The sequence below is a fragment of the Protopterus annectens genome, chromosome 1.part1 (genome assembly GCF_019279795.1).
Source record: "Protopterus annectens isolate FY-2018-M chromosome 1.part1, PAN1.0, whole genome shotgun sequence".
Lineage (NCBI taxonomy): Eukaryota > Metazoa > Chordata > Ceratodontiformes > Protopteridae > Protopterus > Protopterus annectens.
Genome location: NC_056726.1, coordinates 848,989,456 through 849,015,468, shown reverse-complemented (window position 1 = coordinate 849,015,468; position 26,013 = coordinate 848,989,456). Strand labels below are relative to the sequence as shown.

General features: G+C 40.5%; 1 protein-coding gene across 1 annotated transcript in view; it reads left to right on the top strand.

Annotated features, from left to right (window-relative positions):
- LOC122815150 (probable E3 ubiquitin-protein ligase HERC1) overlaps positions 1–26,013 on the top strand; it is a 5,886,073-nt gene that overhangs the window by 1,152,540 nt on the left and 4,707,520 nt on the right. The gene's annotated exons all lie outside the window — the stretch shown is intronic.

The window sequence follows — 26,013 nt, the reverse complement described above, 5'->3', positions numbered from 1 at the left end:
ACTGGACTCTGTGGAGGCCATACCTCATAGGCCGGACAAAATCCTTTCTCCCCCAGAAGAGTGCCCCCATTGGTCAAAAGGTCTCCCAGTAGACACCATGGTGGTGGCTGCTGCTTCAAAGAAGGAACTGGCAGAAGAGAGACAGATTGTTCACCCACCCAATAAGGATTCCCGGGCAGTGGACAAATTAGGGAAGTGAGTCTTCACATCATCGGCCTTTGCTGTTAGGTCCTTGAACTACCTGGCACATTTCACAAGGCTACAGAGAGACCTGGTGTCCGAACTCTCTGAGACTTTGGCAGAAGCAGTTTCTGGTGAGGTCCGAGACAAGGTGGCTTCTCAGTTAGCGACCCTAGAATCTGTTTTCATTTCCTCAATGCCTCAATGCATTTGATATCACAGGCTATTGAGGAAGCTGCTGGTGCAGGCATAGTCATGAGATGCCATGCCTGGATGTACCTTTGTGACTTTGCAGATCCCTTCAAGGCTTCCTTCATTAATGCCCCTATTGAGACCACTACTTTACTTTATTTGGCTCCAAGGTAAAAGATACATTGGCCAGATGTGAACAGGACGGTAAGACCCTGTCTGCTGTGGGTGTCCGTTTATCTTCTCCTCATCAGTTCTATTCTTGGAATCAGAAGAGTGGGAAAATGTAGCACAAAAAGTCTCCGGGTCCTTTCTGTGACTCTCAGGCCGAGTTTTCCTCTAGAGGCAGGGGGGAAATTCTAATGCAAGATGCCCCTTTCGGGGCAGGGGAGGTACGCGAAACTGGGGTTCCGGGGAATCTTTCTCTGGACAAGCCCTATCAGCGCTCCTGAGGAGCAAGCCTGATTGCTTTCCTCTGGAAGCAGTCGGGGGTCGTTTTTCCTTGTACCTTTCTGCCTGGCAAACCATAACCAGAGATGCTTGGATACAAAGGCTCATATCCAGAGGATACCATATTCCTTTCTTAATCACTCCCCACTTACCCAGAAGCCTACCCGACATATCACCCAGTGAAAGGAAAGCCGAGGCTATAGAGATATCAGAGCTGCTTCGAAATAGTCATCCAAACAATTCCCCCAGACCAGACAGGATCCGGCTTCTATTCAAGATTCTTTTTGGTGCCAAAAAAGACAGGGGACTGGAGACCAATTCTGGATCTCAGCACCCTAAACAAATTCGTAAAGACAGAAACATTCCAGATGGTCACGGTTCAGTCTATACTTGACGATTGGATGTGCTCCATAGATCTTCAAGACGCGTACTACCACATAAAGGTGGAAAGGTGCTCAAGAAGATATCTTCACTTCTGGGCAGGAGCCAGTCATTACCAGTTTCCGTACTGCCCTTTGGACTCTCTACAGCCCCCAGCATGTTCACAAAGTGCATGGCAGTAGTCGCAGCTCACCTGTGGCTTCAAGAATTCCAGGTGTTTCCCTACCTAGACGACTGGCTCATTGCTGCCTCAACAAGACATCTACTGGATCAGGCCTTGTCTTACACCGTAAACACTACACAGCAGCTCGGAATATCAATAATTTGGAAAAAGTCAAACCTTACTCTGAGTCACTCATTAGAGTACATTGGAGTGATTCTGGACACAATGATTTGTACAGCATCTCTACCAGATCACGGAATTCAGAGGATCAAAGAACAGGTTCAGGCAATACTTTCACAAAATCTAGCCTCAGCTCGATCTGTTCTTCAGCTGCTGGGATCGATGGCAGCCTCCATCACCATAGTCCCTCTAGCAAGGCTATATACATAAGGCTTCTTCGATGGCTGCTTCTTACTCAGTGGTACCCATCCCAGCACCCCTTATCTTTTCTGATTCGAATAACCAAGATTGGCAAACAGGACTTGCTCTGATGGATGTCAAACAACCCTCACCAGTGGTCTCTCCCCTTCAACCCTCATCAGCCCAATGCCACAGTGACCATGGATGCCTCCTTGATGGGGTGGGGGGGCTGTTTCAGGGAAAGACAGTCCAAGGCACTTGGTCACAGATGAAGGCCCGTCTGCATATCAGTGTCCTAGAACTGAGGGCGGTGCTACCAGCGTTGCAAGCATTCCAATTGATCCTTCCATCAGGGACTATTGCAATTCAGTCAAACAACATGGCAGTAGTCTGGTACATCAACAAACAAGGGGGAACCGGGTCATACCCACTCTGTCGAGAGGCCATGAGAATATGGCAATGGGTGATAGCCTCCAACCGTTTTCTGATAGCGATGCACATTCCCGGGAGCTCCAACGTGATAGCGGACAAGTTGAGCAGATGTATTCTACAGCCTCATGAGTGGTCTCTCAATCCTTTAGTGGCGGCAAAGATTTTCGACCAGTGGGGCCAGCCTTGCTGTGACCTATTTGTGTCCCTGTCCAATCACAAGTGCAGCAACTACTTTGCCCTGATCCCCCCTCAGAGACAGTCACCGAGAGATGCTCTAGTCCACGATTGGCCCTCGGGTCTGCTATATGCCTATCCTCCGATACCCCTCGTTCCCCTGTTCCTCAAGAAAGCACATCGGTTGAAGAGCAAAGTGATCCTCATTGCTTCAAATTGGCCTCGACATGTTTGGTTTCCCTTCCTGTGGCCTCATCTGCTAGATTGACCATGAATTCTCAATCCAACTCCAGAGATGATCTCTCACCAGCAGAATCTGGTTCATCCAAACCTATCCAGCCTGAAACTGACAGCTTAGTTTATCCACTTTCAATAATTGCCAGTCAGCATGATCTATCTTCCCCTGTGTGTGACATCCTGATTGCCTCTCATAGTTCATCCATCAGACTACTGTACCGTAGCAAATGGCAGAGGTTTTATCTCTGGCTATAAGCTAAACAAATGGTCCCTTTTACAGCCTCTGTTTCTGTTGTGTTAGAATATCTTTCAGACCTTTTTAAATCGGGGGTAGCAGCCTCCACAGTTCGTGTTCATTTGGCTGCGATTTCTAATTTTCATAATTTCTTCCAGGGCTCTTCCTTAATGTCACACAGACGTTGTAAGACCTTTCTGAAGGGCGTAACCCAACTAAAGCCTCCATTTAGAGAACCTGTTCAACCTTGGGACCTGGCCTTAGTCCTTCCAGGGTTGACAACTTCTCTGTTTGAGCCTGTATCTACCTGTGATCTAAAATATCTGTCATGGAAAATGCTGTTCTTAGTTGCTATTACTTCTGCCAGACTTATTTCTGAATTACAGGCCTTGTCTATCAAACCCCCTACTTCATCTTTTACAGGGACAGAGTTTCATTAAGGACCAATCCGACCTTCTTGCCCAAGGTCGTTTGAGTTATCTATCAATCAGACTATTGATTTGCCAGTGTTCTTCCCTAATCATTCTAACAGAGGGGAATATTGCCTGCATACCTTAGATGTACTTAGACAAATTAGTTTTTACCTAGACAGGACTAAATTTAATAGAAAATTTGACAAGCTGTTTTTGGCCTTTTCTGAATCCAGATTAGGTTGTCCAGTTTTAAAAGTTACTTTAGCCATTTGGTTGAGAACTTGTATTACTTTCATTTATGGCAAGAATGGTATCCCTTTACCTGGCAGAGTAAAGGCCCACTCTACAACATCAGTGTCAACTTCTGCAACCTTCCATGCGAGAACATCTTTGAATGACATTTGTACAGCCACAACCTGGGCTAGGCCTCATACCTTCATTGCTCATTACAAGTTGGACTTGGCCTCCAGAGGCAGAGCTTCTTTTGGTTCTATGGTGCTCCGGAATGTCCTTCCATAGGGCCACCCAGGGAACAAGATAGCTGGGGACTCTGTCCCAAGAGTAAGGAATAAATGAAGATTAACAACATCAGATAAAGAAGTTATGTCTTACCATAATGTTCTATCCGAGTTGTTTCATTTTCGTTTATTCATTACGGCCCACCCGCCTTCCCCCCCGAAGGTTTTTTGTGGATCTCATTTGTCCTTCTTTCCAGTTTTTAGGTCATGTCTGACCAGAGGTATTCTTGGCTTCATTTTTCCAACTTGCAAACTTGATCTGAGGTAGCAGGGTGAAGGGCATAATGGGTAAAATCTTAGCTCGAGAAGTTTGTGGCTGACGCAAGCTTGAAAAAAAGGCCAGCTCTGTTCCGAGGTCAGAACCGAATCCCAAGAGTAATGAATAAAGGAAGATGAAACAACTCAGATGGAATGGTATGGTAAGACATAACTTCTTTTTATCCAGGTTTGAGCAGTTAGGTAAAACCCTGTCTGCTGTGGGAGTATGTTTTTTTGACTCCACAAAGGACCTTTTCTAGGAATGAAAAAGGTGGCCGAAAAACATCATTCAAAAAGTCCCAGGGTCCCTTCTAAGACCCGAGTAGAGATGGTTCCGTCAGGGGCAGACTGGGAACCCTAATGGAAGACATCACCTACGAGGCAGAGGAGACATGCAAAATGAAGGGTCTAGAGGTACTTCCTCTGACAGATCCTACCAGCACTCCTGAAAGGTGGACCAACTATTCACATCTGGAGTCATTGGGGGTCATTTATCTCTGTACCAGAGAGCCTGGGTAGAGATTACAAAAAATTCATGGGTGAAGAGGATTACTTCCAGAGGTTATACAGTGCTGTTTTCCCTATCCCTCCTTAAAGGAAACAAAATTCCCAGTGCTCCACCCAGTCAGAGGAAGGCAGCAGCACTAGAAATAAAAAAGCTGCTACAAAAGAGAGTCATCCAGAAGGTCTCCCCAGAACAGGAGGAGTCCAGAACTTACTCCAGATTCTTTTTAATGCCAAAGAAGACAGAGGGCTGGAGACCAATTTTGAATCTCAGTAATCTGAACAATTCAGTTGAGTATACGAAGTTCTGGATGATTGCGGTTCAGTCTGGTCTGCCTTTTCTGCATAATGATGACTGAATGTGCTGAGTAGATCTTCAGGATGTATAGTATCATGTAAAAATGAATATACAGTCTAGAAGATACCTACGTTTCTGACTGTTGGAGATAGTTATTACCAATTCAGAGCTCTGCCCTTTTGTCTCACCACAGCCCCCAGGATGTTCACCAAATGGATGGCAGTAGTGGTAGATCACTTGAGACTGCAAAGATTCTGGGTGTTTCCTTACTTGGATGACTGACTCATAACTATTCCAAGCAGGCATGATCTGAACAAGTCATGAGATTATGTACTCCAGTTATGCTCTCACCTGGGAATTACTGTCAATCACAGCAAATCTCAGTTAGACCCATCTAAAATATAAGAGTTTATTGGAGCTTTGTTCAACACTGTATCCTTGACAGACAGGTCCCTCCCCTTACCAAGGGTACAAACCATACGATTGCAGGTCAAAACAATTGCAGGTCAAAAAGATCATTCAAAACTCCTTTCTCTCAAATCAATTTATCATTCAAGTATTGATGTTGATGTCTGCTGTGATGGTTTTGGTTCCATTAGCAAGATGCCACATGCAAATTCTTCAGTGAACCCTAGTAACTCATTGATCTATTCTTCACCAATCCTTATCCACCCAAATCAAAATAACTCAGGATTGTAAAAACTACCTCCTTTGGTGGATTTACTCCACACAGGTTCATGGGTGAACACTAGCCTAACTGCCCTCAAGGGCCATTTTAAGCCTAGCCAGTAACCCAAGGTAAAAATCAAACCCTGTATCTTTTGCTTATGAGGCAAAGACTTTGACCATTATGTCAAACCTCCCACATCGATCAAGTAATGAAAGGTTGCCCCTTCAGTTTCTCTCAGCCCAAGGCCATCGTTACCACGGACGCTTCCCAGATTGGGTGGGAAGGACACGTTTTGGAAAAGATAGTCCAAGGCACATGGTCCTTCAAAGAGGCCAATACTCATGTCATTGTTCTAGGAATGAGAACAGTCCTCCTAGTATTGCAGGCCATCCAAGACGCAAACCCCACTGGGACCATTGCAGTTCAAATGGACAACATGTCAGTAGTTTGGTACATCAGCAAGCAAGGAGGAACCAACTCTTATCCCCTGTGTCAAGACGCTTTGAGAGTGTGGCAGAAGTTGAGCTTATCAGATCAATTTCTGATAACAATGCACATTCCGGGGAAATCCAGTGTCACTCAACATGTAAGTAGTGGAAAAGATATTCCATCTGTGGGTCTATGGGCCAACCTTGCTCTAAGCTGTTTGCATCAACCCTCAACAAGTACAGCAGGTGGGGGGAATCACTGAGAGATGCTTTTCTCCACGATTGGCCCCTGGTGTTCTTTGCGCCTTTCCTCCAGTGCCTCTTAACCCCAAGTTCCTTCAGAGAGCATCTCAATTGAAGAGCACAGTCATCCTCTTTGCTCCTTATTGGCCCCGTCGGATTTGGTTCCTCTTTATTTGGTCTGTTCAACTTCACCCGCCATGGATCCAGATCCAGACCTCCTGTTTCATCTGGCACACATGCCACACCAAGACATCTTAGGCCTGAATGGTAGCAAGACAGACCAGGCTGTCGTCCTATCTGCCATGTTCTTTTATCCTCCCACAAAACTTCATTTAGAAAAATTTAATGAAGTAAATGGAAAGGTGTGTTACTTCGGCACAGCAGAATGACACTGATCCTTTTTCAGCACTTATACCTAAAAGTTCTTGAGTTTTTACCTACAATTTTTAACAACAATACTACTACTTTAACTATAAAAGTAAAACTATCTGCCATTTCTGATTTTCACATTGCATTAAACAATTTGTCTTTAGCTTCTTCCAAACTTTGGAAGGCCTTTATAAGGGAAACCATTCTTCTTGTACCTCCTTTTCAAGACCCCACCCCCTTATGTGATTTGAATCTGATTTTACAATCTTTGACGCACTCTCCTTTTTGAACCCTCAGCCAAGTATAAACTAAAATGTTTAACCTGGAAGGCTGTCTTTTTAGTGGCCATTACATCTTTGAGAAGAGTATCAGAACTTCAAACGCTAACTTCTAAACCTCCTTATTTGAGTTTTCATAGGGACAGGGTATCTTTGTGAACTAACCCATCCTTCTTAAGGTGGTGTCAGAATCCAATATTAATCAAACTATCAACCTTCCAGGTTTCTTTCCAAACTTATAGAAGAGTATATGTTGCATATTTTTGATGTTCACAGTTGAGTTTTTATAACATAAGACAAAATGTTTCAAGAAATCAAATCAAATATTTGTCTGCTTTTCAGATTAAAAATTGGGCAAATCAGTTACTAACATAACCTTACCCAAATGGTTAACTGATTGTATTTCATTTGTTTATAAAAAAAAATAGGCTTGCCTTTACCAAAATCTCTAAAAGCTCATTGTACCAGGTCTATGGGAACCTCTTTAGTATTTTATCCAGATCTTCCTTGTATGATATTTATGCAGCTGAATGCCAGCAAAAAGTAAGTTTTTGAACCTGAAAGAAAGCCAATCACAAAAGTTGAGAAGAAAGCACTGACTGGGAAGAATTCTGCAGCTGGCCAGCAAACAGATTTTTGTATTTCCTGCTTAGCATGTTTTGGATCAAAAAATAATTTTGACCTTCCAGGAAAGAATATTCTGAAAACAGCTGGATCTGGACCAGTTTGAATCTCACACCTGCTTCTCAACATTCCTTGATTAGAGGAATAAATTTACTCTTCTTCTGATTGGTGTACAGCGAGGAATCATTTTCCACACTCTGCTGTCTCACACTTTTAGTACTTTGTCCTTCTGTCAGTTTTGTCAGAATCAACTCTTTCTGCTAGTAAGATCACATCTTTATTATTAAAGGCCTAGGTTGCTTTCTTATTGTCAGGTTTGGAGTATACATATGATGTGCCCTTTGATTTAATGCTCCGGCTGTGGAGTACCAGTCCAGTTGCTTATTTGTGCATTAATACAGTCTGTTCCTTTCAACTTCTCTGTTACAGCAGAACATCTTATAATTTCCCTATGTGCTCTGTTCTCTAATTTGTTGAAGCATCTCTTCTTGATTCAATGTGGATCCAGTATCTGTCAGCCTGGAATGACATGGTTGACAGACTTTGATGCTTTGCCAGAGATGATCTTCATCTATCACCCCTGTGATTTCGGTTACTGGCTAAGGCTTTTGCCACCCCCATAGTGCCTTGTTTAGGCAATGTCACAAGAACAAAATTTCAGTTGAAAAATTACCCTCTAAAAACAACCTCAAGTTTATACTGCTAAATGCTAGGAGTCTAAACCAGAAATTGCACTCACTAGAAGTAGTCTTCACCTTGGAAGATACGGATATTTGTGCAGTCACTGAGACCTGGTTTAAGGCTGCAGAGAGCACCCCAGCTATACCAGGTTACATTTCCTTCCACCCATTCAGACCACATATCGAAGGCATGAGAACTAAACAAGGTGGTGTATTAGTATTCATTAAAAATAAATACACCTCTAGATTGGTTAAACAGCATGATTCCCTTGAATTACTTCAGATGCAGTTGACTATAGTTAAGACTCCTCTTCAGGTCATTGCCAGCTGTAGGACTTCCTCCATGAATCAGGACATCCACTCAGCCTACTTGAATCTACTTGAGTCAATCATGATACAACCAAACACCCTGGTTTTGGGTGACTTTAATTACCCATCCATTGTCTGGGTAAATATTGTGTGTTCTAACTCACTTGTCCAAAGGTTTCTGAACTTCTTTAACTCCAGTACCCTGGACCATCTGGTTGACACACTCGCAAGAGGCTTAAACATCCTGGATCTGGTGCTCACCAAAATGGGGGACTGCTGCACCACCCCCAGTGTTTGGCCATCCCTGGAGAGATCTGACCACAAATCAGTCTCCGTAGATGTAACTATAACACAGGAACCCCCCTCCCCCCCACTTAGCAACAACTACACTAAAAAACTTTCCATGGCCAATTACAACCTCTTAAATAAATAGCTTCATACCTCCTTCTGCCACTGATGGAACAGGGGTTGGCAAAATCCTTAGCCAGTAACCAAAATCCCAGGGGTGATAGATGAAGATCATCTCTGGCAAAGCATCGAGGTTTGTCGACCATGTCATTCCAGGCTGACAGATACTGGATCCACACTGAATCAAGAAGAGATGCTTCAACACCTATGCTGAATTATACACCTATGCTGTATTGCAAGCACCTGCACAATTGTATTGACTCTGCCGTACCTGGTAGAATAAAAGTAAGATCTTCAAGGAAAAGAAACCTGCCTGGTGGACAACTGCCATTAATAGGCTTTGCAATAGGAGACAAAAAATGCTGTCTAACAGTAGGAAGGAATGGTCTCAAAGCTGTAAACACTCCCTTCTCAACTTAAACAAGCAAATAAGACTCCTCATAAAGTCCTCCAAAGCTAACTACGAATTCAAATTAGTTTTCCTAACTAAGGATAACCACAAGGCATTCTTTAATTACATCCGTAATATCAAAGGTAAGGCCCAGATTTGCATTGAACTTGTAGTTAATGGTACTGCATGTACAAAACGTGTGGATATAGCAAACCTGCTATCTGACAGATTCATGAAAACTTCACTCCCTTGTCCCCACCACATATTCCTCAAACCATCCCCAACACCGGTCTACCACCTAGTATCTCTGAGGAGCAGGTGTTAAACACCCTCTCCAAGGCCAAAACCACAGCCTTTATGGAACCAGACAACATCCCGGGCTGTGTTTTACATGGGTTAAAACAGGAAGTAGCATCACCATTGGGCACACTTCAATCACAGCCTAAGCACCGACTTCGTCCCAGCAGAATGCAAAACAGCTACCATCATCCCAAAGAGGGGCACATCTATGGACCCTGGAAACTATAGACCTATTAGTTATCACAAGGCCATTGAGCGAATCATCATGGACCTTATTAACAAAGATATAGGAACTCTCCCACCCCACCCAGTTTGGCTTTGTCAGGGAAAGATCATGCCTGTTAAACTTGGTGGACTTCTTTGAGACAGTCACCAAAGCCCCAAACGAGGGCAAATCTGTGCATATGGCCTACCTAGACTTAGCCAAGGCCTTTTACACAATCCCCCCTCAGGCATCATTGATCAACTCACCCAGCTGGGTATCAACCCATGTATTGTCAAGTGAGTTGCAAACTGGCTCATTGATAGAACTGTTAAAGTCATAAATAAATAACATTAAGAATTTAACTTGTATGCCTTTTGTCAGGAAAAGCACTTCAGGATGTGCAAACAGAAATGTTATTCTTACAGCGCTGGGTATTAGTCTTCATAATTCTTGATGAAGCATTCTCACTTTACATACAAAGTCTGTAATTTTATACATTTTCTTATCAAACTGCTCATGCAATTTCATGACGTTATAATGATTGTGTCCTATAGAAAACTTTGTAAATTTTCTCATCCTTCGTGATTTTCGCTTTAGACTTCATGTGAACACCTTCCTATACATGATTCACCTACTTCCAAAGGGTCTTGTTTCTGACCTTGGATGTTTCATACCTGCTCTAGCAACAACGCACTCTTAGCCTGGAGGAGTCAGGCTAACAAATTCCTTTTTATAATAACTACATGCCTCACTTCATGCAACACATACTATTCTCTCTTATTATATACTAAAATAACGCAGTAAAATAAAAACGGCAATACTGTGGGCTTATGAAGCTGTATTTTTCCCAGCCCTGCATACAAATTATGTTTGCTTTTTAACAATCATATTATAGCATCATTAATAAACTGAAATGAATATACATTTTAATAAGCTGGTCTTGTCCCATAACAGTTTTCTCTCTTTGACACTATCAGTGTCATACCATATACCATATATTTTTCTTAACTTGATAAAATATGCCTCAGCGTCCTAATAGTCATCATCATTTTTTGTCAAAATAGAACTGTCATTGATTTGTGCATGCAGTGGCATTTCATGTGCAGGTGAGTTTAAACATTTTGTAATCACAGCCTTTAGAATAGAAAATTCTAAAATGATTACAAATATAATAAAAAGTACAATGACAATACCCTGGATTATGCTAGTTCCCAGATTACCAAAAATACTGGACAGCCATCCAAAAAGTGTCCAACTCTTTGGCCCTTTGTTTCATGAAGTTTGCCAGTTTTTCCTGTTTATTATGATAGTCACTAATATATGAACAGCAATGGTTCCCTATGAGGGCACATGACCACCCTTTTGCAGCAAGCATTATATCAAGTCCCATTCAATTCTGTAACACTACAGTTTGCATTTTAGTCATTTTTTGATTTGCCATCCTGATGTGATGTGAAGTTTGGTTGGCCACCTCCTGTAGAATTTGGGCAAGTATGGTGATTTCAAGCATTGTCCTTTGCACTCCATATCCAGGATTAAAAATTGAAAATACTTGCACAGTCCAGTGGATTGCTCACTTATTTTTCAGTCTACCTGCTGGTGGGTGTTCGAAATGTTGAATAGCAGGAGTAATACAGCCTACAAAGCAACATCCAGACCAGTCTGTAGGCAACCAGGGGGTAGGCATGATTACCACAGATGTAGTAACGGTCATCATGTACATGCCATGTTCCCAGTCATAGCTTTTTAAGTGCAAAGAGTCTAACAAACTTTTATGCCTGGTGTCATTACATTTGCTTTTTCCTACTGGTACAGTCCCATTTTTGGCATAACATGTCTTTCCATGTTGTGTGGTTGCAAGTTGAAGAGACACAACCTTTGAAAAATCAGTTACATTATGCCGGTTAAGCTGATATCATTAAGGTCCTTTTCACATGTCACCTGTGATACAGGCATGGGGATCATGGGAATCCCTGCCTTGGAATGATAACGTATATGCAAACATATCCAGCAGTTTGTTTTGATTAGATTTTTGGCATATTGCCGAAGGACCAGCAAGAAACTGTTTTCTCTCGACCAGTTTATAGAAGGGAACAGCAGCAGAAACAAAGTAAAAGTACTTGCTGTCACTGGATTCATCATGGACTGCTACTGAAGTTGACCTTTTCACTGGGCAGATGATTTATCTGTCACACCTCGATCTCCCTCTGTTGGCTGCGATGATTCGTCTGGGGTCCCTATATGACAGGTCTTCTTGCAATGAGACAAATGGATCCACGTTGGTAGTCCTGCACAGCGAACTGCGGTTACAGTGGTGAGTAGGACCTGGAAAGGCCCCTTCCACCTCGGGCTCAGGCAGTTTTTCCTCTGAAAAGTTTTAACGTAAACCCAGTCATCTGGTTGTAGTTTGTGACAGGGTTGGTCAGGAGGCTTTGGTAACTCTGCTCTTACTGTTCGATGATATTGCTGCAAAATTTTGAGGAGTCTCCTACAATAAGAAATCATAGCATCATCTGACAAAGTTAAATCGGCATTTCTCACTGGAGGGGTAGCTGGTAGGGCCATGGGTCTCCCCATTAATATCTCATATGGACTCAATTTCCTGGTGGCATTCAGTGAGGCCCTCATACTCATCAATGCTAAGGGAAGGGCTTTGGGCCACTTTAAGTGGGTTTTAGCACAAATCTTCGAAATTTTATTTTTAAGGGTCCTGTTTACCCTTTCCACTAATCCAGATGACTGGGGATGGTTGGGACAGTGAAGACTCAACTTAGTATTAAAAGCTTTACATAACTCTTTAAACAGATTATTATTAAAATGAGTTTCCTGGTCACTGTTAACAATGCTGGGTATACTGAATAACAATGCTGGGTATACCGAATATCGGTATATAATCAGATAATGTTTTAATAACTGTGACTGCATCCGCTTTGCGACATGGGTAAGCTTCCACCCATGCTGAGAACATACACACTACCACCAAAATAAATTGTTAGTCTTAGGCATCAGGGTAGAGGTAAACATGCAGATTTGCTGTTGGCATGTTTGCTTATGCTATATTCCAAACAAATACTGCAGTTTTGTACATACTGAAGTATCAAAGAGGAGACATGAGGGGCATACCAACTTTGGGTAATTTGATTAAATAAAGCTGTCTTACCTATATGGGCTGGTAGATGATATGCACTTACTAGGTAAGGTAGCAAAGAGGCAGGCGCCACCAGTCGGACATCTGGATGTCACCATATGCCATCAGAGGATTTTCTACATTCATCCTTTAACCACCTCAGAACTTCTCCCTGTGATGCTTCAGCTTGAAAGACTGACAATTTTGCAAAATCAAACACATCATTACTGTTGTAGTTTGTTGTCACATACAGAGATATTTACAACAATTTACTACTGCTTGTTTAGCAGCTTGGTATGCTAAGTTGTTACCTTTTGTAACAATGTTACTGCTTGTTTAGCAGCTTGGTCTGCTAAGTTGTTACCTTTTCTAACAATGTTACTGCTTGTTTAGCAGCTTGGTCTGCTAAGTTGTTACCTTTGCTAACAATGTTACTGCTTGTTTAGCAGCTTGGTCTGCTAAGTTGTTACCTTTTCTAACAATGTTACTGCTTGTTTAGCAGCTTGGTCTGCTAAGTTGTTACCTTTTGTAACAACATTTATCACCTTTTGATGCGCACAACATTTGATTACAGACAGCTTTTTATGTAACAAAAGTGCATCCAACAATGATTTTATGTACCCTGAATTTTTTATTTGATTTCCTGAAGAGGTTAAAAACCCTCCCTCTCCAAAGTTGCCCAAAGTCATGTACCACCCCGAAAGCATAACGGCTGTCTGTAAAAATATCGGCCACCTTGTCTTTGACTAACTCACTGGCTTTTTGCAAAGCCACTAGCTCAGCTGTTTGAGCAGAGTGAACACCCTCTAATCTTTGTTGCAACAATATTGTTTCCTTGGTGCAGACTGCTATTCCCGAGAACAACTTTCCTGTTTGATCTCTTCCACTGGAACCTTCCACAAACAGATGCATGTCAGCATTGGGTATAGGAGTGTCCTTTAAGTCCTCCCTAGGAGAAAGCAAATAGTAGTTACACACACACACACACACACACACACACACACACACACTCACACACACGCTTTACCATCCTCAGCAGTAGGCAACAGAGATGCAGGATTTAGAACAGGACAGCGGATCAGAGAAATAGATGGATCAGAAAGAAGGGTAAGTTCATATCTAGACGTGCAGTCGAGAGGGTTTGAGTTTTCATTTTAAGCAAAAGAGATGATACAGAATGAGGGACAGCTACTGTGAGATCATTCCGAAGCACCAACGATTGTGCCAGAATAACTAGAATAGCAGCAGTGGCAACTGCCCTTAAACAAGGTGAAAAACCTTTTGCAACAGAATCAAGTGCTGTGCTGTAATAAGCCAATGGACGATAGCTGTCCCCATGTTTTTGGGCAAGGACTCCTTGTGCGAATCCATTTCTTTTATGACAAAATAAAATAAAAGTCTTATCATAGTCTGGTAAGTACAGAGAAGTAGAGTCAAAGAAGTACAGAGAATGTCAGAAGGAGTTGCATTGTGTTTTTGTAGACTTAGAGAAAGCATATGACAGGGTGCCTAGCGAGGAGTTGTGGTATTGTATGAGGAAGTCAGGAGTGTCAGAGAAGTATGTAAGAGTGGTACAGGATATGTACGAGGGTAGTGTGACAGCAGTGAGGTCTGCGGTGGGAGTGACGGATGTGTTTAAGGTGGAGGTGGGTTTACATCAAGGATCAGCTCTGAGCCCTTTCTTATTTGCAATGGTGATGGACAGTCTGACAGACTAGATCAGACAGGTGTCCCTATGGACTATGATGTTTGCAGATGACATTGTGATCTGTAGTGAGAGTAGGGAACAGGTGGAGGAGACCCTGGAGAGATGGAGATATGCTCTAGAGACAAGAGGAATGAAGGTCAGCAGGACTAAGAATATATGTGTGTGAATGAGAGGGAGGATAGAGGAATGGTGAGGATGCAAGGAGTAGAGGTGGTCAAGGTGGATGAGTTTAAATACTTGGGGTCAATAGTTCAGAGTAACAGTGAGTGTGGAAGAGAGGTGAAGAAGAGAGTACAGGCAGGATGGAGTGGGTGGAGAAGAGTGTCAGGAGTGATTTGTGACAGACGAGTACCTGTAAGAGTGAAAGGGAAGGTCTACAAGAGGGTAGTGAGACCAGCTGTGTTATATGGGTTGGAGACAGTGGCATTGACAAAAAGGCAGGAGTTTGAGCTGGATGTGGCAAAGTTAAAGATGTTAAGATTTGCATTGGGTGTGAAGAGGGTGGACAGGATTAGGAATAAGTATATTAGAGGGTCAGCCCAGGTTGGAAGGTTTGGAGACAAAGCCAGAGAGGCAAAATTACGTTGGTTTGGACATGTGCTGAGGAGGGATGCTGAGTATATTGGGAAAAAGATGCTAAGGATGAAGCTACCAGGTAACAGGAAAGGAGGAAGGCCTAAGATAAGGTTAATGGATGTGGTGAGAGAGGACATGCAGGTGGTTGGTGTGACAGAGCAAGATGCAGAGGACAGGAAGAAATGGAAACAGGTGATCCGCTGTGGCAACCCCTAATGGGAACAGCCGAAAGAAGATGATGATGATGATCATCATAGTCTGGTAACCCTAAAGCTGGGGGAGTAGCTAAAGCTTGCTTCAAGTTCTGAAATGATATTTCCTTTTCACTATTGCAAAGGAGAGGCTCTGGTGTATCCTGCTTTAAAAGATTTGTCAAAGGTTTGGCAATTTATGGATAGTTAGGGATCCACTGTCTACAGTATCCTGTCATACCTAGGGAAGACCTAAGCTGTCTCTGAGTAGGATGTGGGGCCTTAGATATTGCATCAGTACGAGATGGTAATACTTGCCTGCTACCCTGGGAAATTAAATGACCAAGATAAGGTACCTGAGATGACCACAATTGTATTTTGTCTCTAGACACTGTGTCCTTTTTCTGCAAGGATAGTCAGAAGATGCAAGGTATCCTGCTGACATTGCTGAAAGGAGTTTGATGCTATTAGTAAATCATCCATATATTGTACTAACACAGACCCACCCGGAAATGAGACACATTCTCCAAATATTTTTTTAGAATTTGAGAAAATAATGAAGGGGATTCAGTAACCGTGTCCATGTGTATTGCTGTCCCTGATAAGTGAAAGCAAACAGAAACTGATTGTCAGGGTGAATAGGTATAGAAAAGAATACTGAACGTAAATCTATCACAGAAAAGTAACTAGCTGTAGGTGGTATGCAACTCAGTATTGTTGCTGGATTTTGAATGACAGGTAAAGTAGGTAGCACTGCATTATTTACAGCCCTTAAATCTTGGACAAATCTATAAGTATCCTTTTGTGGCTTTTTCACTGGAAAAATAGGAGTATTACAAGGGCTTTTAGCTAGTATTATTATTCATTGATGTATTAGAGGCTGAATTACAGGTTTGATTCCCTGCTCTGCTTCTGGCTTTGGTGGATATTGTGGAACTCTGGGGAGAGGTTTTGATGGATTTAATTTTATTTTTACTGGTTCTGCTGATTTTAGTATACCTACTTTATCTGCATGCTTAGCCCACAAGTTGGCAGGTACCTGCTGTAGTAACTCTCCATCTGTCTATATGCTTCCAGCAGGCTGTTCCTCAGCTTTTGCTAAAACTGCCAATACTTCCCCCCCCGATTCTGTTGGAACATTTAGATACACCCCTTCTGGGGTACAGTAAATAGTACAACCCAGCTTACATAGCAAATCTCTTCCTAGTAGGTTTACTGGTGCAGTAGTACTCAGAAGAAAAGAATGCTTTTCTTCAGTCAGACCTAAAGAAATGGGGATGGTTCTGAAACAGGATACGTAACTGTAGTATTGGTTACTCCAACTGCCTTTACTTTCTTTTTTGATACTGGTGTTTGATTATCTGAAGTAATTTTTAGCACTGACCTAGTAGCTTACTGCCTTTACTTTCTTTTTTGATACTGGTGTTTGATTATCTGAAGTAATTTTTAGCACTGACCTAGTAGCTCCAGTGTCCGCCAGAAATGGGGTTTTCTTTGAATTTATTTTCATCTTAACATAGGGCCCATTTTTATCTATTGGCAGTAGAGGGTTAAGATTCACTTCTGTATTGTTTTTTTGACCTAGTCAGTATGGAGCTTTTTGACTTGTTCCAGTCTGAGGAGGTGGTGGAGGAAAAACTGCATTATTATAATTTGGTTGCCACTCAGCCCAAGTATCTTGGGCTCTCTGCATTTGCCTGTGTGTGCACTCCCCTCTCCAATGTCCTGCTTCTCCACAGTTAAAGCAAGATGTATTAGATGACACTGGAGGGGCACTGCCAGCTCGTTATTGCCAACCAGCTGCACCTTGTTCCCCTCGACCAGCACTTTTGCTAAATCCTCTAGCAATTCCTCTTCCCCTTCCCCTGCTTCTACCTCGACCCCTTGGGGTTTCCAGCTGCCTGATTTGTAAAGTTAACAGCTTATCCTCAGTATCCTTCCTTCATTTTTCCTTATAGTCTGTACAGTAATTTGCAGCACTTAATAAAGACTCTAAGTCCTTCCCTTGCCAGTCTATGAGCACCTGCTTTATTTGATTTTGTACAGGGGCTAGCAGACCCTGTACAAAGGCTGCTGCAATAGCTGGCTTAGCTTGCTCTTTTGGGTCTGGTATTTCTGAATGTTTAGCAAATAGTATTTTAAGGCGACTCAAATAGTCTGCAGGGGCTTCCCCTTTATTTTGTTTACATGCCTGCATTTTAGACCAGTCAGTCCTAACTTGACACACATCTGTAATCTTGTTTAACAATGCTGTTCATTTATCTATTAATTCATTTCCTATGAGAGTGACATCTGTTATTTCAGCCTTTTCCAGTAACTGCTTTCTTATTTCATATGAAGTAACTATCCTCAGCAGTTGATTTAAATCTGTCAAAGTAGGATTGTAACATTCTGTTATAGTTTTTAATTCTTTGAATTTTAATGTATCTTCTCTAATATTTGCAAAATTTGTAGACATAGTATGCAAATCAGCAGGGGTCTAAGGGCAATGAACAAGTTCCTTATTGTTAGCCCCCAAAATTTCCCTGAGAGGTGTCAATAGATCCCCTCCAGAGGGTGTAATCTCTTCTTGTTGTACTCTGTCATGTGAGTGTTTATGGTAAGATACAGGAGTGTCAAATACTAATGCCCCTGTTGGGGAAGTAGAAGCTATCTAAGAAGGATAGGAAGAAGAACCCCCCTTGACTGCAGATGCCTGTTCAAAAGATGAAGATTGAACAGGGGAACAAGTCTGAGATGTACCAGTATCACGTGAACTGGGTGTCCATTGGACAGTAGACCAAAAGGTACGAGTCTGAGAAACAACAGAGTCTTGTACAGGAGGTACCCGTACTGGTGCATATGGGTTGGGGGTGCAATAGCTAATGGAGGATTATCATCTTCTTCAAAAGTTTCTGCTTTTTGGACATCCTCAGTTTGTTCCAAACCTGCTAATACAGGATAAAGGGATCCCTTTTTACTGGTCTGTACTGCCTTTTTAACATATTTTACTACTTACAGCAATTTCTTTTTAACATCCTGCAACACTCTTAATGCTGAGTCCTTTTCCCTTTTAAATGCTTCACTGTACCAAGAATAAAATGCTGTCATTTGTTCCCCACTTACTTTGCTTTTCTTTTCTTCCAAAATACCTTTCAGTATCAGCAATTTAGTCTTATCATAAGTTCCATTTAATGGAAATACCTCACCAACACAATTCTTAGTAAGTTGAAACCAGTCATGCAAATATTTACAACTTTCCTTCCCATAGTTAAAATACATAAAATATGCAGGTGTTCCCTTTTCAGGGACTTGATCTTGCTTGCTTATATTTGCTCCCATTTTTCTCATTTTATAAAACAGTAATAATAAAAATGTTAGGCTTACCTTACAACTCCTGGATTCTGGCAATTCCGAAGACAGAAAATAACTGTAGTAATCCATACACCATACAGGGAGGGGAAGGGTAGGAAGTCTGTAACTATGCAGCAACAGAGGAGAGGTTTGGTTCAGCCTTTTCTCACAACACCCCCTTGCTTTCGTCCCTGCGCAATCTCAGAAGTTACAGCTCCAGCATTGCTGACGGGATAACGGGGCGGATATGTACTTTGTCCAGAACTGACCACTCTTTCGGACCCTCTGAGGGTACTTTCACACTGTTAAGTTGCAACATGCTTTTGGGCTCATGAATTTATTTTAACAACGCATACCTCTATGTCCTGTTATGCGGTAGGCTCATGAATTTGTTTTAACAGTATATAGTCTATGTCCCAATCATGCTATGGGCTCATGAACTTGTATAGTCTACATCCCAATCATGCACTGGGCTCATGAATGTGTTTTAACTTTACAGTCTACGTCCCAATCATGCAGTGGGCTCATGAACTTGTTTTAACTTTAATTTTAGCTTTTAACTTATTCTTTTCTCTCTCATACATTCATACATTGACAGAATAAAAAACATCTCCCATACTTCTTACCTTTCAAGCCTTAGGGGACCACCCTCGACACAAGGCACCTCCTTGTGTTAATTTGTCCTTTATTGTATGTGCACATACATTTACTATACTCATTTACTGTGGGGTCCTCCCACTATTACTTGTATATCTTACAACCACTCAGTCAAACAAAAACACAGTCATGCACGTATACTACAAACACAGTTATGCAATTATTCTACAAATGCAGTCATGCACTTATACTACATTTTGCTAAAATTGTCTAAAAGAGAGAAAGAAAAAAAAACAGAAACCAACCCTTTTCCCTTACAAAACAATTTCCCTGCCAAGGCTAGTATGTTTGCACACCCTGAATAGCTGCACATCTGATTCTCTGACTATTCCATACAAAGAATTCACAGAAAATCTGTGATGGGCCCTATTCCAGAACTGCCCTGCAGCAATACCAAAGTTCAGATCCGACTCACGGCACCAAGTTGTTAAAGTCATAAATAAATAACATTAAGAATTTACCTTATATGCCTTTAGTCAGGAACAACACTTCAGGATGTGCAAACAGAAATCTTATTCTTACAGCACTGGGAGTTATTCTTCATAATTCTTGATGAAGCATTCTCACTTTACATACAAAGACTGTAATTTTATACATTTTCTTATCAAACTGCTCATGCAATTTCATGATGTTATAATAACTGTGTCCTATAGAAGATGTTCTCATCCCTCGTGATTTTTGCTTTAGACTTCACGTGAACACCTTCCTATACACGATTCACCTACTTCTAAAGGGTCTTGTTTCTGACCTTGGATGTTTCAAACCTGCTCTAGCAACAACGCACTCTTAGCCTGGAGGAGTTAGGCTAACAAATTCCTTTTTATATAGCTACATGATTCACTTCACGGAACACGTACTATTCTCTCTTATTTCTTACTAAAGTACAAAAATGACCGTTTGGTTCAACCTCCAAAAACACACAAAATATCCAAACGGACAGACCTCTGCAGCCAAAAAGAGTAAAATAAATCCACCGGAGACTGCGTAAATATCAAAGATTTAATAGCATCCACAGTAAAAGTATATCCACAAACTGAATAGGTTGAGCGCTTTCACTCGACAAGCGAGTTTCATCAGAACACTTGCTAATTGCACCAGTGATTAATTTATACAAAAATTTGGCGCCAAAAATTTCCTGACGTTAAAAACAATAACTTTAAAATATGTATATTATAAAAACTAATACAATATAAAATATAATGTAAGACTGCTGTATGTTCAATATTTAAATGCTTGCTAGTACTTATTGATGTGTTTAACTGTTTAACAATAACAATGGTTTTATCGACATGAAGTCATTGATTCCAGGGTCTGTATTGGCATTAGTTAATATCTGCCAATAAAGTTCTCTCCATGCTAAATAATTTTTACTATTTCCTCCCCTGGGGTTACTCTTAATGACATCTATGATGGCAAACTTGAATTTGTGTTCCTCACCCTTATCAATTATATGCCTTGCCAAGGCATTCTTAGTATCCTTCCTTTTTATACAATACAGATGAGAATAAATTCTTTGCCTAAACTCCCTCTCAGTCTTCCCTATGTAAAAAGAGGGACAGGCTGAGCACAGAGCTATATACACTACCATTTTAGTCCTGCAGTTCCCTTTTAATGCTAATATTCTATTTCTATTGTAATTTAATAATAAGATGGGGTTACTATCATATATATGAGGACATTGTTTACAGAAACCGCATCTATTAGTATGTGCTGTTTCTGCATCTACATTTGATGTAATATTTCGCTCAAGCAGACATTTAATGTTCTTGCCCATTTTATTAATAAAACATGGAACTGTACCTACTTTGTCCGCTACTTCTTCTTCATCCATTAAGAGATGCCAGTTGTTATATAAAATGTTCTTAATAATATGACTGTATGGCCCATATTCTATAATGCAAGCCTTGCTATAGTTAGTTTTCCTTTTATTTTTATTTTTATTTATATTTAAATCCCCTGTCTCGTCTACCTCATTAGAATCATTCTCTAATATACTAATGTGTATATTTGACTGACTTGGGATATCTATAGTTGTAGGGGTGTTGTTGGTAGTCCCCAGCAAGGGCATATATATATCTCCTCTTTTGCTCAAAACATAATCGGAAATATCCTTCATAATTTCTAAGTCATAACCTCTTTCCAAAAACAAAGAAGTTATAAATTCAATTTCACAAATGGTATCAGCTAAATCTGATGTCATTCTTATGGCCCTAATGCACTGGCCTTTGTAAATACTTCTTTTTACATTAGTAGGGTGGAAGCTCCTGTAATCCAAATAAGAATTAGTAAAAGTGGGTTTTCTATAAATTCTAGATTTTATACCCCCATTTTCAACACTAACAAGAGTGTCTAAATACGGCACCCCTGTTGCATTGTACTCAGATGTGAATTTTAAGTATTCACTACTAGAATTAATAAACTCAAGAAATTCTAAGAATAATGTAATATCCCCTTTCCATAAAATGTACAGATCATCCAAGAAGCGGGAGTAGTACGCTATAGAAGCATACCAAGGACTGTTAAAAATGGTCATTTCTTCCCAGTCTAACATCACCAGGTTAGCAAATATAGGTGCGCAAGCCGCACCCATAGCTACACCTCTGGTTTGTTTGTACATCTCCCCCTCAAAATAAATGAAATTATTTTCCAGGACAATGCTCATCAATTCCACTAATAAGGATATTCTATCCCATGAGAGCTCAGAGTATTTCCTCAGGCTCCTAGTGAAGGATTCTAATCCTTCATCTATAGGAATACTGCTGAACAGATCAATAACGTCCACAGTAGCAAATGTAATGTTCTCATGGTCCATAATCAAGGGATAATTTTTTAAAAATCAAGGGATAATTTTTTAAAAATTCCCATGAGTCCTTCACTAGATGTTTAACCTTCATATAAATGGGTTTTAATAAGGTATCAATAACCACCCCAATGTGAAAGGTTTTTGATCTGCTTCCTGATATTATAGGGCGAAAAGGTGGGTTCTGGATGTTTTTATGTACCTTGGGAATGCCAACTATGGTGGCCAAAATAGGATACTCTACCTTCATATATTTATATAAATCCTCAGTAATCCTTTGTTCCAAAAAATATTCCTCAAGGTATAGATCTATTCTTCTGTATGCAATATTCAGCTCATTAAGAGATATAGTATTGTAATTGCCTGAGTTATGTAAAATGTCAGAAATGATGGCTTTGTAAGCAATGGTGTCATAGAAGACAGCCCCTCCGCCTTTATCAGGCTTCATTACCCTAATGTTTTTGTTGTGCTGCAGATCGTATAACACCTTGCTCTCTTCCTTAGTTAAGTTAGACTTTCTCATATGTTTTATGTTCGTTCCATGATTGAGTGTGTATATATCTTTAATTACTCTATTTTCAAACTTAAAAATGCTAGGGTTGGTCATAGGAATATAACAGCTCTTTTTCTTTAAATTAGCAGTATTATCATCAAACTCGTTCTCATCATGTGTAAAAGAAACTGCTAAATTTAATTTCCTAGTATATTTTTTGATCTCTAAAATGTTGTCAACTACATTGAATTTAGGCGTTGGGATGAATTTCATCCCCTTAGATAATAATTCAAAATGAGCCTTTTCTACTCTGATGTCACTGTAATTATATATATTGAAGTTCCTGTAAGTATTTAATACAGGATTTTCAGTATTTAAATTACTTATACTAGTATTAACAAGTTCCTTGTTTAGAAATGATGTTGTTGTTTCTTTTTCCATTTCCCTCCCTTCTGCCATTTTCCATATTTTTTGTCCTTGTGTACTGGAAAAAACTCATCATTAATATAATCACGCCTATCTGTGTCATAATATTCTTGTGTTTCTTGATTAATTTCAGGAGATTCCCTATTCAAATGATCCCATTTGTAACAGACATTCTTATGATACTGTTCCTTGTCTCTTCTTAATTTCTTTTCCTTTCTTTCATACGCCTTATAGGCTCTGTCCCTAGCAGTATTAAACTGTTTCTGAAATAATGGCTCCCATTGTGGGAACAACAAGTCCTGTGTTATAATATTATTTAAATTTTCTACCTCTGTCAACAATCTACACAGTTTACAATCATTAAATTTTATAAGCTTCTTCATAAATTCAAAACCAAAACTATCAAAAAGTACATTAAATTCTTCTTGAACATCAATGTTTAATTCAATTCCCATAGGGAACTTAAAAAATCTAAGGCCCATAGGCACAATGTTAGCAGATAAACAGTAGTTGAGATAAGCATTGTCCATTTTTAAACCGTTAATTATGTTTAATTTTCTCCCAAAACTGTAAATCAACTCCTTTAAGCTTTCTTTGCCATGCTGCCCCTTATCGAAACAGTTAGTAGAATGCTTATCGTCAAATAAACATTCCTGTCCCAAAAAGTCATGTAAATTATAAGATTTAGAATCAGCATATATTTTGTTGATAACAGTACCTTTTGGGCGAACAGTGTCGCCTGACACGCAAGCATATGTCCGTGCTGGTTGAGTGTTTTTCGGTCTTGTACCAACACGTTTCATTTCTTCGGAGTAATTCCCGAAGGAAAAATCAAAAGTAAAATCTGTTAAAGCAGTCTTGTTGTTTTCATTCAAATTGGTAGATCCTGGTAAAGCGATTCCTGCACCCTGCTCTTGTAACTGGCCATTTGGTATACCGGGCGAGGAAGTGCCCGTAACCGTTCTGCTTCCCATAGAGCTGCACGGTGCTGTTTCCTTGAGTACAGGAACCTCCAAACGAGGCTCTCTAAAATTGACGCTGTTAGGCGAACAAACGCATATGTCAAGAATGCCGGGGATCTTACTCATAAACTCCATAACCTTTGAGACCTCTTCTCGTAATGAGGAAATATCAGCCCTTAGCTGCTCCAGTTCATTACGGTTACTGGTAGTTGCGTTAGGAGTGATGCTGCCTGAGGATTCCATAACGGCAACAACAGAAAGTACAAAAATGACCGTTTGGTTCAACCTCCAAAAACACACAAAATGTCCAAACGGACAGACCTCTGCAGCCAAAAAGAGTAAAATAAATCCACCGGAGAATGCGTAAATATCAAAGATTTAATAGCATCCACAGTAAAAGTATATCCACAAACTGAATAGGTTGAGCGCTTTCACTCGACAAGCGGTTTCATCAGAACACTAATTGCACCAGTGATTAATTTATACAAAATTTGGCCAAATTTCCTGACGTTAAAAACGATAACTTTAAAATATGTATATTATAAAAACTAATACAATATAAAATATAATGTAAGACTGCTGTATGTTCAATATTTAAATGCTTGCTAGTACTTATTGAGTCAATGACTTCATGTCGATAAAACCATTGTTATTGTTAAACAGTTAAGAACATCAATAAGTACTAGCAAGCATTTAAATATTGAACATACAGCAGTCTTACATTATATTTTATATTGTATTAGTTTTTATAATATACATATTTTAAAGTTATTGTTTTTAACGTCAGGAAATTTTTGGCGCCAAATTTTTGTATAAATTAATCACTGGTGCAATTAGCAAGTGTTCTGATGAAACTCGCTTGTCGAGTGAAAGCGCTCAACCTATTCAGTTTGTGGATATACTTATTTCTTACTAAAAGAATGCAGTAAAAAAAACAGCAATACTGTGGGCTTATGAAGCTGTATTTTTCCCAGCCCTGCATACAAATTATATTTGCTTTTTAACAGTCATATCATAGCATCATTAATAAACTAAAATGAATATACATTTTAATAAGCTGGTCTTGTCCCATAACAGAACTCATATGGTCAAAATAGGAGACTCCACCTCCTCCAGCAGACCCATAACCAGTGATGTTCCACTGGGATCAGTTCTAGAACCCCTACTGCTCAGAATCTACTTCTCTAAAGTACAGGCTAAAACTGTATATGATGACAGCAAACTGGGAGTGATCATTGAAACCCCTACCAATGTCTGAATCCTGCAAGAAGGTTTTTTTCAGAGACTAATGACTGGTGCCAAAGCCATGGTTTTAAACTTAATGCAAAAAAATGCATTATTATCCCCTTCAGCAAGGGAGATATTCCTGCAGACTACCACATCAATAGCAATACCCTAAGCACACAGTCAGTGGTGAGAGATCTGGGCACGCAGGTCAACAGCAACCTTAACTTCGATCACCATGTCTCCACAGTGGTAAGAAGGGCATTTTATATTACTCATCACATAAGTAAGGGCATTGTCTCCAGAAAAAAGAGGTTATAAACCCCCCTGTACTCTTCCCTCATCAGGCCAATAATAGAGTGCAGTGCTTCCTTTGGTATGTTCCTTTCCAAACACCTACAGCAATTGGAGAGACCACAAAGTTTCCTTATAAAGAAAATTCAGAGTCTTTAAAAATTTGTCTTATGCAGACAGACTGAAATCAGTGTCACCTTACGGTGTCTTACAGACTGCTCAGAGGCAACCTGTGCCTTGCATATAGAGCAATCTCTGACCCAGCTTTAATGGAAATGCTGCACATTCACAAGTCAAATGGCACATGGATCACTTGCTCAAAGGACTTTAACCTGGTATGTGCCATCAGCAGCACTTGCTGGAGAGACGGATTTGTCTCAGAGGTTGCCCCGGCTTTTAAAGAAACTTCCACTTCAAGTTAAACAAAGCCCCTCGTTGGCCCTATTCAAGTGTAATTTGGATGATTGGATAGGTAACTGGAAATTCACCCCTTGGGGTTCCACCTGTGTCCCTCTTGGACAGGGG